General features: G+C 50.5%; 1 pseudogene; it reads right to left on the bottom strand.

Annotated features, from left to right (window-relative positions):
- Nucleotides 1-3,911: 3,911 nt before the first annotated feature.
- Nucleotides 3,912-4,755, bottom strand: LOC114828155 (uncharacterized; annotated as a pseudogene).
- Between the last annotated feature and the right edge of the window lie 10,908 nt (nucleotides 4,756-15,663).

Below are 15,663 nucleotides of genomic sequence, written 5' to 3'. Positions count from 1 at the left end.
GAACTACGTCGTGTGCCCGCTGGCGTTCGAGACTCTCGGCGGCCCTGGCCCCGTAACGCAGAGACTGCTGGATACAGTGGGTCAATTAATCGAAGAAGCGACGGGATGTAGGCGAGCACGAGAGTACCTCTACCAACGGCTATCAATTTGCGTACAAAGAGGTAATGCGGCGTCCGTCATGGGAACTATGGCCGCCTACAAGGGACCCGCTATGGAGCTGCCGTAAGGCCTGACTAGAGTGGGGACAGATAAACCCATCTAAATCTGGGTGATGTGTAACGTGTATTAATAATAAATATTTCCTCCATCGAACTCTTGGTTTTCACCCGTCCTCTTAGGACACCTCCAGTCTTCGTAAGACTGACATCCTCTCATACTCTCAGTATATTCTTCGGGACTCCGGTTGTAGCTTCCGCGAGGATTCAGGATACAATCTTACTGAGACGGGCGTTTTTTCCGATGTCATCAGTCCGATCTTGTACCCTACTCACCCATTTTCTTATTTCTCTGAATTGATACTACAGTACGCCTGGGGATACGTATATCTTTGATTCTTTTATCGGCCATTGTAGCTGATTCCGGATGTCTTGATCACGCAGATAGTGATCGGATGAGAGATCTAATCGTCGTTATTCACACTCATTAGTGAAAATCCTCTAAGTCTGAGGGCTTTTATACCCTACCGGCAACGAATGTCGAATTCGAGTAGGTTCTGCATTCGTCATGAAAATTCTGGATCTTTATTACTTAATAACTTAAGTTAGGGTAACTTAATAATCTGTCGATCTTGTGAAGGAACTCCGACTTGGGAAACACAAACAACTACGAACTGCTCAGGGAAGAACTTGCACCCGCTCAATCTAGAGCTCTGGGATACACAATATTTGAAGTTTTCCCTCCCTGTGCCCACACGAATAAGTCCGATGGCTTGCCGACTCGGGTACGAGCCACGTAGAGCTGTCCATGTGGAAAGCATGGACTGCTCAAATCGACTCCTTACACTTGCGAATATTGGCCTTGTCCTTTGTTTATGGTCATCGCGAAGGCGAGTCGAACCGGGAATTGCAATCTTTTGAATTCGAACGGCATATCTGAAGGGATCATGGGTATTCGTGGTAATAAGACATCCTCGCCTTTTAATTTCCCGTTTAAAATCCTAGCTCCTATGACATTGTTCGTCAAAGCTTTTATCGAGAGTCGAGTACCAATGCACAGTCTCGGAGGATTGATATTCCGGAGGAGGATTATAGGCACTCCGATCTTCGATTCTAGGAGGTGAGGTGGCAGTCATGGCAATTCCAACGAATACAAAAACTAATTGACAGCTTCTTCTTCATCCAACACTCTATCCATAGACTTGAATACTGTGATATCGCCTGGGATCCTTGATTGAATGATGAAGTTCATGGTGTGGACCTCACTATTCTTAGGCGCTAAGATGGCTCTTTCGCAGAGCCGCAGAGGGTTTTTGAAGTTCAGTTCTTAATGAGATCAGGGAAAACCTTCTCAATCAGGTCATCTCTACCCGATGCCAGGAAACACAAATCCGCTGATAAATCGATGACCGGCGCACATCCATTTGATTTCATCCCACCGCAGCCGACATCCGATGATTTCTTAGCGAATTCTTCGGCGGAAGCGTCCTTCTGTAATTGAACCCGCATGTTTGCTCTGAGAGTGACTTTTCTCAAATGTCTCCAAAGAGTCGAAAGGTTGAGGCTTGCGTTCAACTCGTCAGCGGGTGTCGAGCGGGGTATGACAAGTGATGTTTGCCTGAAATCTCCGCACAAAAGTATGAGTGCTCCGCCGAAAAGGTTCTCATTTTCTCTAAGATCATTCAGGAGCCTGTGAAGAGCCTCCAAAGCCTTTCTGTGAGCCATTAAGCACTCGTCTCATGTGATGAGCTCACATTCTTGGAGTATTTTCCCCATTCCCGACTTCTGGGTAATCTTGCATGTCGGTGTCTCAAGCATGTGTAGATTCAATGGCAGCTTCAAAGTCGAATGAACAGTTCGACCCCCATCTAATAATGTCGCTGCGATTCCAGACGATGCCATGGCCAGTGCAACGCCCTTGCGCACTCGAAGCTTGCCAGAATGAGTGAGTGAGAAAAGTTTTCCCTGCACCTCTGAGGGCGTCAATGGAAAAAAAGCCCCCCTTCTTGAGTTTGACAGCCTCCATCAGTGTATCATACACTTTTTGTTGCTCCGAGATTTTGATCTCCCAGATCACTGGGAGATTGTTACGAACCCGTCACGGAATGCAGGGCAGTTTTACAGCAAGTTATGAGGACTCTGGAAAACCCTTGACCATACTCCGTGCTGAGTTCTCAGTTTACATGATCTTGGGATTCCGTCTTTTCCTTGCACTATTTCCTCGACACGACCTGATTTCCACTTCGAACGTCCCAGTTTGGGCTCGTCGATCAGAACAATGTCACCGGGAGCCAGCGAAGAGCACTTAGTTTTTCCTTTTTGATGAGCGGATCTTAACATGAGAATGTATTAATTTCGCCTACGTGTCCAGAAACGGTTCAGAAGTTTTTCACGCGCTTCCCGTAATCTACTCAACTGATCTTCTCCATCCTCCGGAGCTTTTATCGAGCCTGACGGCAAAGTGAGGGATGCGCCGTTACCGAGAAAGTGGCCGGGCGTCAGCGCCCCAGGAGATAATGGACTGTCCGGGAAAACCGTGAGTGGCCTGGAGTTGACGATCGCCTCGATCTCTTTAATTACGGTCATGAATGTGAACAACGGAAGTTTCGTGTCTCCGAGAGTTTTCTTGAAGCATTCCTTGACGACTCGAACCAAACGCTCAAATTGGCCACCCCACCAGCTTGCCCTCGGTTCATTGAAAGACCAAGTGAATTTTTGGACGTCCATGAACTCTCGGAGTTTCGCGTCGTGTAGGCTCTCCCAGAGGCACTGAAGACCCCTTGCTGATCGGACAAAGTTCGAGCCATTGTCGGATATGATGCGTTTCGGAGAACCTCTCGTCGCAATGAAGCGTTCCAACGCGTTGAGGAATGCTTCCGCCGAGCAATCCTCCACCGTCTCCAGAAGAATCGACCTAACAACGGAACACGAGAATAAACAGACCCGAACACTTCCACAATTAATCTCGAATGGACCCATATAGTCCAGTCCGACACTCCTAAAAACACCTCCGGCCTCCTTTCGCGGCCCTGAGAGGGGAGCCTCGGGCGCCGTTACTGGCGTCGCCGAGAGCCATTTGCATTTGTTGAAACCTCCGATAACCTTTTTGACCACTCTACGTGCTTGAAGGACCCAGAACTCTCGGCGCAAAGTAAGCACCGCATCGGTTCGCATGTGAGCAACCCTGTTTTCGTGAATGTCACGAATGAGCAATGTCGTAAAAGGATCGTCCCCAAGGATAATAGGATGCCGAGTTCCCTCGCTCCCCTCGAATTGTTGAAGTCTTCCCCCGAGTCGAATGATCTCTTTCCGATCAAAGGATGCGTCGAAACTCTGGAGCCGCTGGTCTCTGCCAACATCATGACTCTCTATTACTCCCCGGAAAGAGCGAACCTGGGCCAGCCGGATCAGGAGCTGACTCGCCTCTGAGAGCTCTGCTACCGTTAACGAGAGTGCTCCCAGAGACTTCAATGGATAATGCCCATCAAGGATGTGAATCGATTGTTCTATCTTTTGTCTCGATGCTCTAGTTTTCGAATTCCGGCTTAGCATTCGGAATTTGAAGACAGCTACGGCGCGCAATACGGTTGCCGTGACTCTGATAGCTTTTCGGAGCCTCGAGAACTTTTGTATGTGTATAAGTGTCTCAGCTTGGCAAGCCGCCTCGCGCAGTGCTGGTGAGACGACGATCCCGTTTTGTTCTACTTCCGGATATTCGTTCCCCATTGAGAAATCTGGCCCGTTTAACCATACAGGTTACGCGAGAAGTTTCTCCATAGACACCCCCCTCGATGGAAGGTCTGCGGGGTTCTTGAGGCCGGAGACGTGCGACCAGTCCGCCGCCGAGCTCAACTTCGCAATCTCGAAAAGTCTGTTTCAAACGAAAACGTCATACTTCAGAGGGGTCTCGCTTCTAATCCAATAGTACACATTAATGGAGTCGGTCCGGAAGTACGTGTAACAGTTGAGGTTTAAATTTTTTTCACCGTCGGTGCCAGCCGTGCTCCGCAGAGCGCTGCCATCAACTCTTTTTCTCGGAAGTGTCGAGTTCTTGAGAGACTTCAATGGGACCAGTCTAGCCTTCGAGACGACTATCGGGATATTCGACTGATTCGTCAGAGGATCGGACGTCTTGAGGTAAACAACAGCCGTAGGCAGCGTCACTGGCGTCTACGAATGTGTAAAGCTCTTTAATCGCCGAGCTGAAATTTTTCCTGTAGCATCTAGGCACCTCAAATTTGCCAACGAATGATAGTTGCTCGCACCATTTCCTCCAGCTTATCAGTATCGGATCCGGGACAACTTTGTCCATACCGACCTTGAGATTGTGCACCTTTTGTATCAATAGCTCAACTTGCATCACGAATGGTGAAAGGAAACCGTCAGGATCATACAGGCTGGCAGCCGCACCTAGGATCGTCCGCTTAGTAGGTCGCGCCACTGAGATGGAACCCATCAAATGACTTGCGTCAAACATCAGCGAGTTTTTCCCTGGGTTCCAGACGATGCCTAGCACCTCATCTGGTGCCTGTGAACCCAGAATCTCCTGACCATTTTCGCCATCCAGATCTCCCGAAGCTCGCCATTTTTTCATGATCATGCCTCCCTCCGAAAGAATTCGGAACGCGTCACTTTGGAGTTTTCACTAGGTCTCGAAGGGAATCGGACCCTGTTATCAAATCGTCCATGTATAAATCTCTGTTGGAAAATTACCATCAATAGATGATTGCCTTTCCATAAATTACTGTCTAGAATTTTCTCGAAGTCAGTGTTCACGATAATTACACCAAGTTAATTTCCAATATCCTGAATGTTTGTGTTTACTGTCACAACACAGTCTGATCTATGTGCCCATTAAATTTTATGGAACCAGTCTTCCCTAGACAAGTCTATGGAGCTGTGCTAGTATATAAACCACACGGAAATAAACATCGGACACAGATTCTTCTGTCACACGCAAGCCCTGCGTCCTCATTCCTGAGAGCATCCTCCTTACGAGACCTCGCCCCTCGGAGATCATCTGAACCCTATGCCGAATCAACTCTAGACTCTTGGACCGTGGACTCCTACTGACTGAGCACCTTCTCAGTGAGCCAACGCTCAGGATCCTCACGGATTCCCAACAATCTCTGATGAGGGCCTTGAACGCGGCTGGATGCGTGTACTCGAATTGTGCCGTGTGACGAGCGGACTAGGTCCATTGCGCCTTCTTTACACTCACAGCACACTATCCTTGACAACAGATTCTAGTTTCCCATAATCCATTCAACTATTTCCTCAGAGAGACCAGAGAGACTTATTGGGGGAACTTCGGATCAAGGATCCATATATAGTCATGATCTATTTATCAGTGTACATTAGAATCATTATCAAACTCAATTATATCTCCAGGAGGGATAAGAATAAATTCCTAGGAAGTCGGGCGCACTCAGATAGCAAACACACACTCGGCGCAGCGCGGATCGATCATACCGGTTTCTCCCGCTCACGGCGCCACCGTCAACAGTCAAGCAGCCAGCCGGCGGAGAGGATCGAGCCGTCGACCAACACACACACACGGTCTGTCAGAGATCGAGAGTAGCGATCCACGGATCGCCTACATCCAAATCTCAGAATCATTCAACCCAAGGGGTTCAAATCCCCAATGTAGTGAAGTTAGCGGCTAGGCCTGGGATCAGACCCGCTAGTTAGCTCGACGAACATTATACGCATAGTGCGCCCACTCCCGGACTTCCCTTCTTGATTTCTTCAACGTCTTCATTTAGTGATCGTCTAGGACAGTGCGCAACATTTTGGTGTCAGAAGAACCTGAAAACCCGCGCTCGAGAGCTCAGAACTCTCGACCAGTCATCCTGCATCCGAAGTGAGAAGCTCGAAAGAGCGATTCAACAACTTCAACCAGATAAGTCATCAAGTGGTTTCAACGGCAAGGCCCAAGCCGAGGAGTCGAAAAATCACCTCAAAGCTCCGCTCGGAAACCTAACACCGCCGTTCGATTGAATCCACTTCAAAACGCCAGGCGACACAGGAAAACAGGCAAAGTGCTACGTCGATCATCGAAAAGCAAGTGCCGAGTTCCGAATCGCCGGCTAGGCCTAATCTCTCTTCTGCTGACCTAGACAGTCCAAGCCCTCCGCCGATCTCGGAATGAACAACTCTGGCAGGAGATCAACCCAGGAGTTATCCCCCGACTCGTTCGATAGGGAAAACACCGAATTCCTTCAGAACCAATTCCGCCCCTTGAGGGTAGACAACGAACCGGTAGATAGCGAAGAGGAAGAGATTATCCGCCGCGCTCAGAGCGCTCTCCCCTCGAGACCCATAACGCCGACGGGAGCAGCTCAAACCATTCAAAGGGAACCGGAAATTCCCCCTCAGTAAAGTCCACCTCCGGCTGAACCCGCAGACCAAGTCGACCCTGAACCTCACATGTCAGAACCACCGACAGCCATATCGCCAGGAGAAGCAAAGCTGAACTTTCTGAGGACTCGGATAGATTTCTACCGAGAAGCGGCGGGCACCTTCCACAACGAGGGAGACAACCCGAGGGATGCCCTCACGGAGACGGACCGACTAAAAGAGATACTCACCAGGCTCTTAAGTCAATGGATCCAATCCTCGGAGGCGTACATAAAATCCTCACCCAATACACTTCCGGAGGTCTCCAGATCATTCGTCGAAACAGAGAACATGATCGGCAGATCACTGGCATACCTCAAGGGGCTAAGAGTATCGATCGTGGCTGAGATCAGGACCTCGACGGAATCCACGTTCGATACGATCCAGGATCCTCCACCAACCACAGCTCCACCGGTCCCAGGGAACGCTCAAGTTCTAGCGACAGCACCCAACCTTCAAGCGGAGGGAGGTCCTTGGCGCACATCAACCCAAGTCGAGGAAGCCCGAGGGGCGCATTCAGGGCATCCAACACCACCCACGGATACCCCGCATATATCACACATTGCACAAATGCCCCCTCCGGAGATGACCCCCAGCATGGGCGATCCAGGATCCCCGGATCGACCTCCTCCCGGACGGAATAACCAACCTCCAATAACGGTCAAAGAAAACGTCACTACGACGGGAAGTCCAGAGAACCCGGAAAACTATCTCCCGAAACTCAGCAGAAACTTTACGCTACCAAGATTGAACGGCAATACCAAGCAGTACCGAGGGTTCATGGACACATTCGACGCTTTCGTCCACGTGAGATCGATCCCAAAGCTCCAGAAGATCATCCTCCTCAAGGACGCTCTGTCAGGCAGGGCCCTCAACGCCGTGAGACACCTCAATCTGCGAGCAGAAAACTACGAACCTATGAAAGCGCTCCTCGAGGAGGAATTCGGTCGGACGAACTACGCTGTGGACGCTCAGATCCAAGAAATGGAAAGGATCCTGTCAACCGGAGGAGAGATCACGCTCGATAAGTTACCCGATTTTGTCAATTTGGTCTCTCAACACGTTCACGCTCTCATCGGGCTAAGCAGCACATACACCTCTCTGTCCCTATTCTCCAACAGGTTACTAACAGTTGACACACAGCGCAAGTTCCTGGAAACCTCCACTCCCCTTCCCCACAGCACAGACTACCTCGAGGTCCTCATCAGGTTCATGGAAGCAGAAGCACGCAGGACGGAGGAGCTCAGGGCGAAACAAGGGTCAGCGAGAAAACAATTCTCGAGCACCCCAATCGCTAAGAGCAACCACCAAGCGCAGAGCAGACCGAGCCCCAGCGGAACCTACCGCCCCAGGAATCCATTCTACAGAGGAAAACCCAACCAGGAAGGGTCGGAGTCCCTCTCACACAAGAACCCCTTCAATAGCTTCCACATCAACTCGACCACATCAAGGATCCCGAGCCGTCCTGTCCCAAACACCCCGAAGCCATCACAGGCTATCCCATGCTTCTTCTGCCAGGCAGACCATCCCCCGTACAAGTGCACCGCTCTGCTCACACATCAAGAGCGCATGGAGAGAGTCGCCGCGGCGGGAGCGTGTCTACGCTGCCTCAAACTCAACCATCTGGCAAAGAACTGCAAGGAAGGACCGAAAACCAGTTGTCGCTTCTGCAACTCAAAGCACTACGCGATCATCTGTAGCAAGGCTCCCGTCCAGCAGAATCTACCTCCGACAAAGCACACCTCGGTGAACCTAAACAACGATCCTGACGAGCAACAAGTATATCTCTTGTCGTGTACCGATAACGATGTTAGCGAAAAGTATTTATTTTGAAAACCGCTTCCTCTTATATAGGAAAGTGCATCACTTCGTTATAACCCGCGAATACACTACAGTTCTCCCTCCCTAGCGATTATGCCCCAGCAGCCGGCGGAAACCCGCCAGCGCACCGTAGTCCGTAGGCTTCTTGACTTCTCGAGAGGGCTGGACCCTTTGAGTCGTCTGAAGGGTCGGTGAACCAGGAGAAGAGATGGAGTTTCCGGGCGACGAGCGACGTGGAATGACGACCGCGGTTGGAGCAGCGGGAACGACGACTTCGTTCGGAGCAGCGGGCAGAGATGGGAACAAATCCTCAGCTTCCTGTCCGGTAGCGCCGAGGGAATCGATGGATCTTTTCCATATTTGATCCAGGTGCCGTGTCCTCACACTTGACTTTTTGCTTCGCCACTTTCTCAATGGCCAGGGCCATGCTCGCTAAGATCTCTTCCAGAGTCTTTTCTTCCTTAGCCATGATGCACGGAACAAGGGAGTAACCTGAGACTCAGACCTTGGTTCTAGTGACTTGTCGACTGCGCCAAATGTCGTGTACCGATAACGATGTTAGCGAAAAGTATTTAATTTGAAAACCGCTTCCTCTTATATAGGAAGGTGCATCACTTCGTTATAACCCGCGAATACACTACATCTCTGGACAGCCCACGTGATCGCTGAGAGCAAAACACAGAGTCACATCTGTAGAATCCTCATCGATCCAGGATCGGAATCTTCCCACATCACCGAAGCAATGTCAAGGAAGCTCAATTCCTTCCCGTCATCTCGGGTCAACATGACCATGTCAACAGCTGAAGGCCAGGTCTCGAATATCCACAACTGTGGCATACACGATATTATCCTTCGAAGCAGGTTCGACCCGGAAAAAATCCTTCAGCTCAAAGCAATCGAACTCAAATGCATCTCTCGTTCCAAATTCCCCATCATGAATCAAAACTTCGGTCTTCATCCGGCAGCCGATCAGGTGGGCGACAAGGGAACGGAATGGGTCGATATACTCTTAGGAGTGAAAAACCTCTCCAAGCTAGGCTTCACCAACCCAAAATCATTCGGCAATGTCTTCGCCGTCGAATCCATTTTCGGCTGGGTATTCGGTGGAAGCGAAGGATCATCCAGGATGCACAGCCCACTCAACAGATTCTGCGGCTTCGTATCAGCACAACTGTATACACCCCGTGCCCAGTGCAAACAATCAGAAACGCCAGCGAGCAACCCATCTCCGGAAAAAAACGACGATCCTTCAGGGAACCGGCGATCAACCAGAGATGACTTAGACTGCCTCTGGCTTTCGGAAGATCTAGGATTGGAGGGATTGCCGTCCCGAGGGGTGCAGTGTGTCGAAAGGTCTGATAGAGAAAAAGCTACAGTTTCGCGAAAATTGTTTATTCTCCCGGTTCGTTTTAATGAAAATATCTTTCAATGTTATCTCTCAAACTCCCGTCAATAAATAGGTGTATCCTCTGAACATCTAATTAATATACAGACAGCGTTCGGTTGACGACCGAGTGTTCGATGGAGTCACGAGATTCGTTTCTGGCTGTGGCCGGTTCGCGACCAGGTCAGAGTAGAAACCGCGGGCGGTCAATCTGTATCTGTCTCATCCTTCGCGGTGTCCATTCCGGGTCTCCATTTATGGGGCTGGGACGAAGTGCTGAGACTAACTAGGAGAGCGACTGAGACATCCACTATGGTGAGTCCAGATTCCAGACACTCTCTCTTTCATCACCGATTCATCTTCATACATACACAGGTGTCGACATCTTCGTTATCGGGAGGCATGAGACTGAAGACTCTCTTCATAGGATCACGAGGCTACGACGAGCTGGGGGAGTTTGGCGGAACGGGCTTCCACTGGACGGCGGAGACGCCGTCTTTGACTATATGGGCGTGATGGTGACCTCCAGGGTCGCTGGCAGACTATTCGGTGCGGCGTATTTCGTCGTGGATGGTTTCAACTGAAAACGAAACGCATTCTGTTGTGTGGTAGTGCAAACTACCTCAAGAGACAAGAGGAGGAGTGGACCAGGACGTCCAAAAACACACTACACAGATTGCAAGCGCAACTGCTGTGGAGCTCTAACAGATTTGAGCTTTCGAAGACCTACTGGAAAGCGGTCGTGGTCCCCAAACTCACTTACACCAACGCTGTCACATCGATGACCGCGGCAACGCGCGACGCGATGGAGATATCGCAACGTAATGCCGCACGTTGGGCGCTTGGCATACCAGGGTGGAAGGTTGCCAACGAGTTTCTCGAAGCCGAACTCAACTGGTCCTCGTTTGGAGCGAGAGAAGCCAAGAGCAAGCTCAAATACTTCGCCCGTATCGCATCCATGCCAGCAGCACGCTGGCCCAAAGCGATGTTGGAGATGATTCTCCTGGAAGGGCAGCCAACAAGGTCCTTTGCGAGAATGGAGGAACTCAAGCTCAAGTTCGGATGTGACACACTTCAGATCGAACACGATGAGCGAAACCGAGCCCTCCTAGGGCCCTATTATCGCCAGATCAGCGAAAGGATAAGGACCACGCAAGACCTCGCCTGGGTGGCTGGGATATCCGGGAGAACAATGCTCAGAGTCTATCGCCATTATAAAGACTCGAGAACATCACCGGTTCATATGTATCTACGACAACAGCAGAGGATCTGCCCTCCTGGCGCTTTCCAGAGCGGGCTCCCTACCCACCAGGGTTCACAGATCGCTCTTCTCCACCGACCCAGATACGACATGCAATAAGTGCGGCGTGTATCCGGAAACACTTGAGCACATAATCTTCAATTGCAATGAATGTTACTTCACGACAGACGAACTCGCAATCAAACTGGGTTTGACCACAGAGCTTAATCGCTATGCCGTGGAGTCAACAGAGCGCCTCCTCGAGCAATGGGAGCGTGAAACCTCTGGATCCGCTGAGCCAACTCGCGCCTGAATCGAAAGGTTGATGTGTACCTACTATGATACCATCTGATCCAAATAAACCATTAAACCATTAAAGTTCTCGGTATTAACGACGCTTCGATTGTACGACTCATCGATCGATATTCGTATATCATAGATTTTGTGCGATGATATACAATGCAATATAATGGATAGTATGGATATTATGATCTCCTGAATACATATATTACCTCCTTTCATATTGGCGAGGAGGACGGCCTCCGCCCACTGCTCCACATTTGATGAGAGGGTCGGGATGGAATCCGCGAACGCGTCAACCAGGAACTGATTCTTGTATTCCTTGGACATTAGTCGGAGTGCGGAGAAATGTTTCTTGTGGATTGAATCGAAATGGTCCGAGCCTTGTTTCGAGGCCTTGTCGACTCCTTGGATGATGCCTCTCTTTTTTCTAAAGACCCTCAAGTCCTTGGAACAGAATACACATGCGGGTGCATGATGACCTTCGTCATCGACTACGACGTTCCTCAGAGTATTCAAGCCCGAAGGCTTGCTAGAGGTGAGAGCTGCTAAGGCATGACCCTTGGTGTTCGTCCACGTACTTCTCAACAAAGCTTCGAAGGCTGCCCGTATTGCTTTCGCCTGGGACTCGTTTGGGAACGCGGTTTCAAGGCGGTTCAATGCATTCCGGAGAAGATCCACGATTTTCGGACGGATGTAATCATCCATGTTATTCCCATTCTCATCCGCGGTCCACGAAGCTGAGTTTACCAAAAATTTGGGCGACTTTCCTCCCAGAACGATAGTCACTCGACACGGCAATTGCAAGGGCGACTGGGAGGGTGAGGAATCAGTAAAGGGCCTTAGCCTCCTGAGGAACTTCTCGGCTTCAACGGAAACTTCCCTCATATTGCGAGGAGGCGTTGAAGCCATCCACATATGTAATTATGCTTGCTTCGAGGTCCCTCAAGCCTGGCCCTTGTTCTTCTCCCAAATTGACAACCTTCGAAGGCCCTCCGTCTCCAGCGACCGTCGGCGTCGTCGTCGACGGGACTTCTTGTTGTTCTCCCTGATCGTCAACCGAGGGCGCCCCGTCTCCTTTTCCGCTCGTCCGGATCTCCGAAGCACCGCGACGCCGAAGTTCCGTGGTGATCGACGAAGTCGTTCGGAGTGATTCGTCGCCCGGCCGTTTGCTTGGAGCTTCCTGCCGGGGACGTTTCACGGACGGGTCTTTCTCCTCGGCGGAGATTCCGTGCGCAGGTCTATTCCGGTTCTCTTTCTTCCATCGACGATTGGGCAGGACTCGGAGGCGTTCACAATGTTGAGCTTCTGAAGGAAACGCCAGAACATTCTTCGGGTTTCCTCATCTTTTTTTTAGCTCGTAATTGATGATAACCCCAGTGCGTGCAAAGTTCTGAACCATGGAAGAAAACCGTGCCTCTGCCAAGGCGGCCGTCATGCACTTGAGGGGATTTCTGGGATTAGCATCCTGTAATTCTACAAAACCCTTCAGGGCGCATTCTAAACCCTCCGTCCTCCAGGTTTCCTCCGGATTCGAGCAGACATAGTTTACGACAAGGTTAATCATGGCTACATCCATGGCGGGAAGCCACTCGGAACTGTAGTCCATGATGGAAAGATGAGTTTTGAGAGCGCTGGAAAAGATGAACGACCAGCATTAAATCCACGTGATTCGGCATACTCCGCCACCCTTCAGTAATTATTGCTTCGATTTTCATCAACATTAGTTCGGAAAAGACACGTTTCTGGGGAAAGTCTCTAAGATCCACTGCTGGAGATTCGAGCCCAGGCGACAATTACAGGAGTTCTATTCTTGGTCGCTTTGCAATGTAAGCTTTAGTGAAGTACACCGAGACCGAGTTCCATAAATCCTCGAAGTTTAAAGTCGAGGTCAAGGTCATTATCAACCTGCCATTGGAGTCATTCCCATGGGGACGCAACGTCGGAGTCCGCCCGATGTTCGCAAGGGGGACCTACCCGAGGCGCTCCATTCTCAGGGAGTCGCAGAGTAGTACTCGAGAAGTACTCCACGTGCGAGTCAACGTCCACTTCCGTCACCATGATAATGCAGAAACCGTCTCAATAACCGTAAGGAAGGTCCATCACACTCCGGAATCCGCCCTTGCATTGGTTCCGTGAATTCTCGATAGCAAAGCGAGTGAGGCGACGTGGCAAAATCCAAGATTATTCCTACTGATGTCGCTCCAACAGAGACGCGTGAAGATGCTCGCTTCGAACTCGAAATTCTCTCGATTTCTTTAGCAGAGCAGAACCTCCACTAATCGCCGCATCAATATCCAGCAATAATTGTAGAAGAAACTCACCTTTCCGTTCAGTCGAAGCAACGAATGCACGTGATACAAGAAACACGAACGCCACGCGATACGCGATCTGGAATCCAAGATGACTGCTGTCATTGAGGTCTAGGGTTTAGGGGTTAGGGGTCAGGGGTCAGGGTAGGGTTTGGGCTATCTGCAGAATGCCGATTACGGATCTTTACAGCCGTGTAAGAACCCGCTTTCCCGCCTTGCACACCTCCGAAGACGCCCCTTGATGCGGTTTTGGATCGAGAGAGTGTGGTAGCGGACACCGCCCGGGCCGCCATTCTGCTTGTCATAGATATATAACAACGAAGTTAAGATACCGTATTTATTCTAATAGAATGTCATGCTCCAATTAGCGGCATGCTCCAATAGAACGGCACCCGTATGAGATTTCGGAAAATAGAGCGGCATGCTCCGATAGTACGGCATGCTCCAATAGTACGGCGTGCTCCAATGGAACGGCAGGGCAAAATAACTTGAGGGAAGGTGATATAAATTGTTAGATTCCGTGAAGATATCAAGGGTATAAAAAACGAGTCATCGTAAGTGAAGGCAGAGATCGTTTGAATACTCATTTTTGGACAAAACACGGGTAGGCTCCATCAGCTCTAATAGGGACCGCCCATCCGGTGGGGGATCGAAAAATAGAGCGGCATGCTCCAATAGACCGACGCCTGATGAGGGGATCGAGAAATAGAACGGCATGCCACTCCATTAGAATAAATACGGTATACACTCACTCGCTACACGACGACCGAACTCGCCGTCTAGTTTGTATCATACTCCTGCCGACCCGCTTTAGCGGTGACCCGGACGTGATGTCCACCCCCGCCGGAGAGTCTACCCCCGCCCGGGTGACGGCCGTTTCGATCGAGCTACCACCTTTCACAAAACAGGCCGGCATGTGGTTTAGGACCATAGGGTCTCAATTCAACTTGCGAGGCATCACCGATGATCAAACCAAGTTCGACTACACGCTGACGAACCTCGACGCCGATACTCAAGAAAGAGTAGCAGACTTCTTCGACGAACTCTTTGCTCCCTGCCAAGGGACTCCGGTATGACGCTTTCAAACGACGAGTCCTCGAGTCATTCCGGCTCGATGTGAATCAACGTATGGCTTCCCTGGTCAACCTGACTATCGGGGACGATACACCTTCGAGACTCCTCGATAGAATGCTAGCTCTCTACAGGCCGGATACGAAGGCTTCAACGAATCTTCTCTTCCGCTACCATTTTCTCCAGAAGCTGCCCCTGCATATTCGTGATCAGCTAGAACCAAATGATCACTACGAGCTTCGGGAGCTGGCCAAGTGCGCCGATAAGGTATTGGCCTAACGTCAGGGAGCGATCCCGACAGTCAGCGCCGTCGAAGAGAGTGAAGAAGAGATTGACGCTGTTTTGCGTCCCGCTCCGAGAGGAAAGAGGCAGAGCAAGAACGGGAATCCTCAACGCGAACCTAGAACCTCTGCTATCTGTAGATACCACGCGAAGTTCGGGGAGCTATCGCGTAAATGTACCACGCCGTGTGCTTGGCGGGGTCAGACGGCTCAGGACCAAGGAAACGCATCCACCGGCCGTCACTGATCGCCCTCGCGGCCGGTAGCCAGACGAGAGGCGATCTATTTTTCGTCCCCTGCGCCCTGTCGGACCTCAAGTTTTTGGTCGATACCGGTGCGCAAGTCAGTATCGTGCTGCCATCCGCGGCGGAGCGGAAGTCCCCGAGCATGCATCACTTGACCGCCGCAAATCATAGTAAAATATTCAGTTTTCGGGTATACACAACACACAGAAGATAGAAAAGCCAGCTCCAGAGCATCAGACTATGCCCAGTGAACTTTATTGAAGCGGAACGCGTGATATACATAGAGATATTCTTGCTTGTCAGAAACCTCCAAACCATGCTATCGAACCAGCTGCTGAATAGACACAATCGGCTACTCCCCTAGTCCAGCGACCTAGATGTAAAACTCAGGGAATCCCGGATTCGAACTGCGCATATTCACTCTTCAACCTCAACCCACAGTCTCCTTGACATAG

Source organism: Galendromus occidentalis, unplaced genomic scaffold (genome assembly GCF_000255335.2).
Source record: "Galendromus occidentalis unplaced genomic scaffold, Mocc_1.1 scf7180000077264, whole genome shotgun sequence".
Taxonomy (NCBI): Eukaryota; Metazoa; Arthropoda; class Arachnida; order Mesostigmata; family Phytoseiidae; genus Galendromus; species Galendromus occidentalis.
Note: the sequence above shows the minus strand (reverse complement) of the source record. Positions and strands in the feature narration are given on the sequence as shown.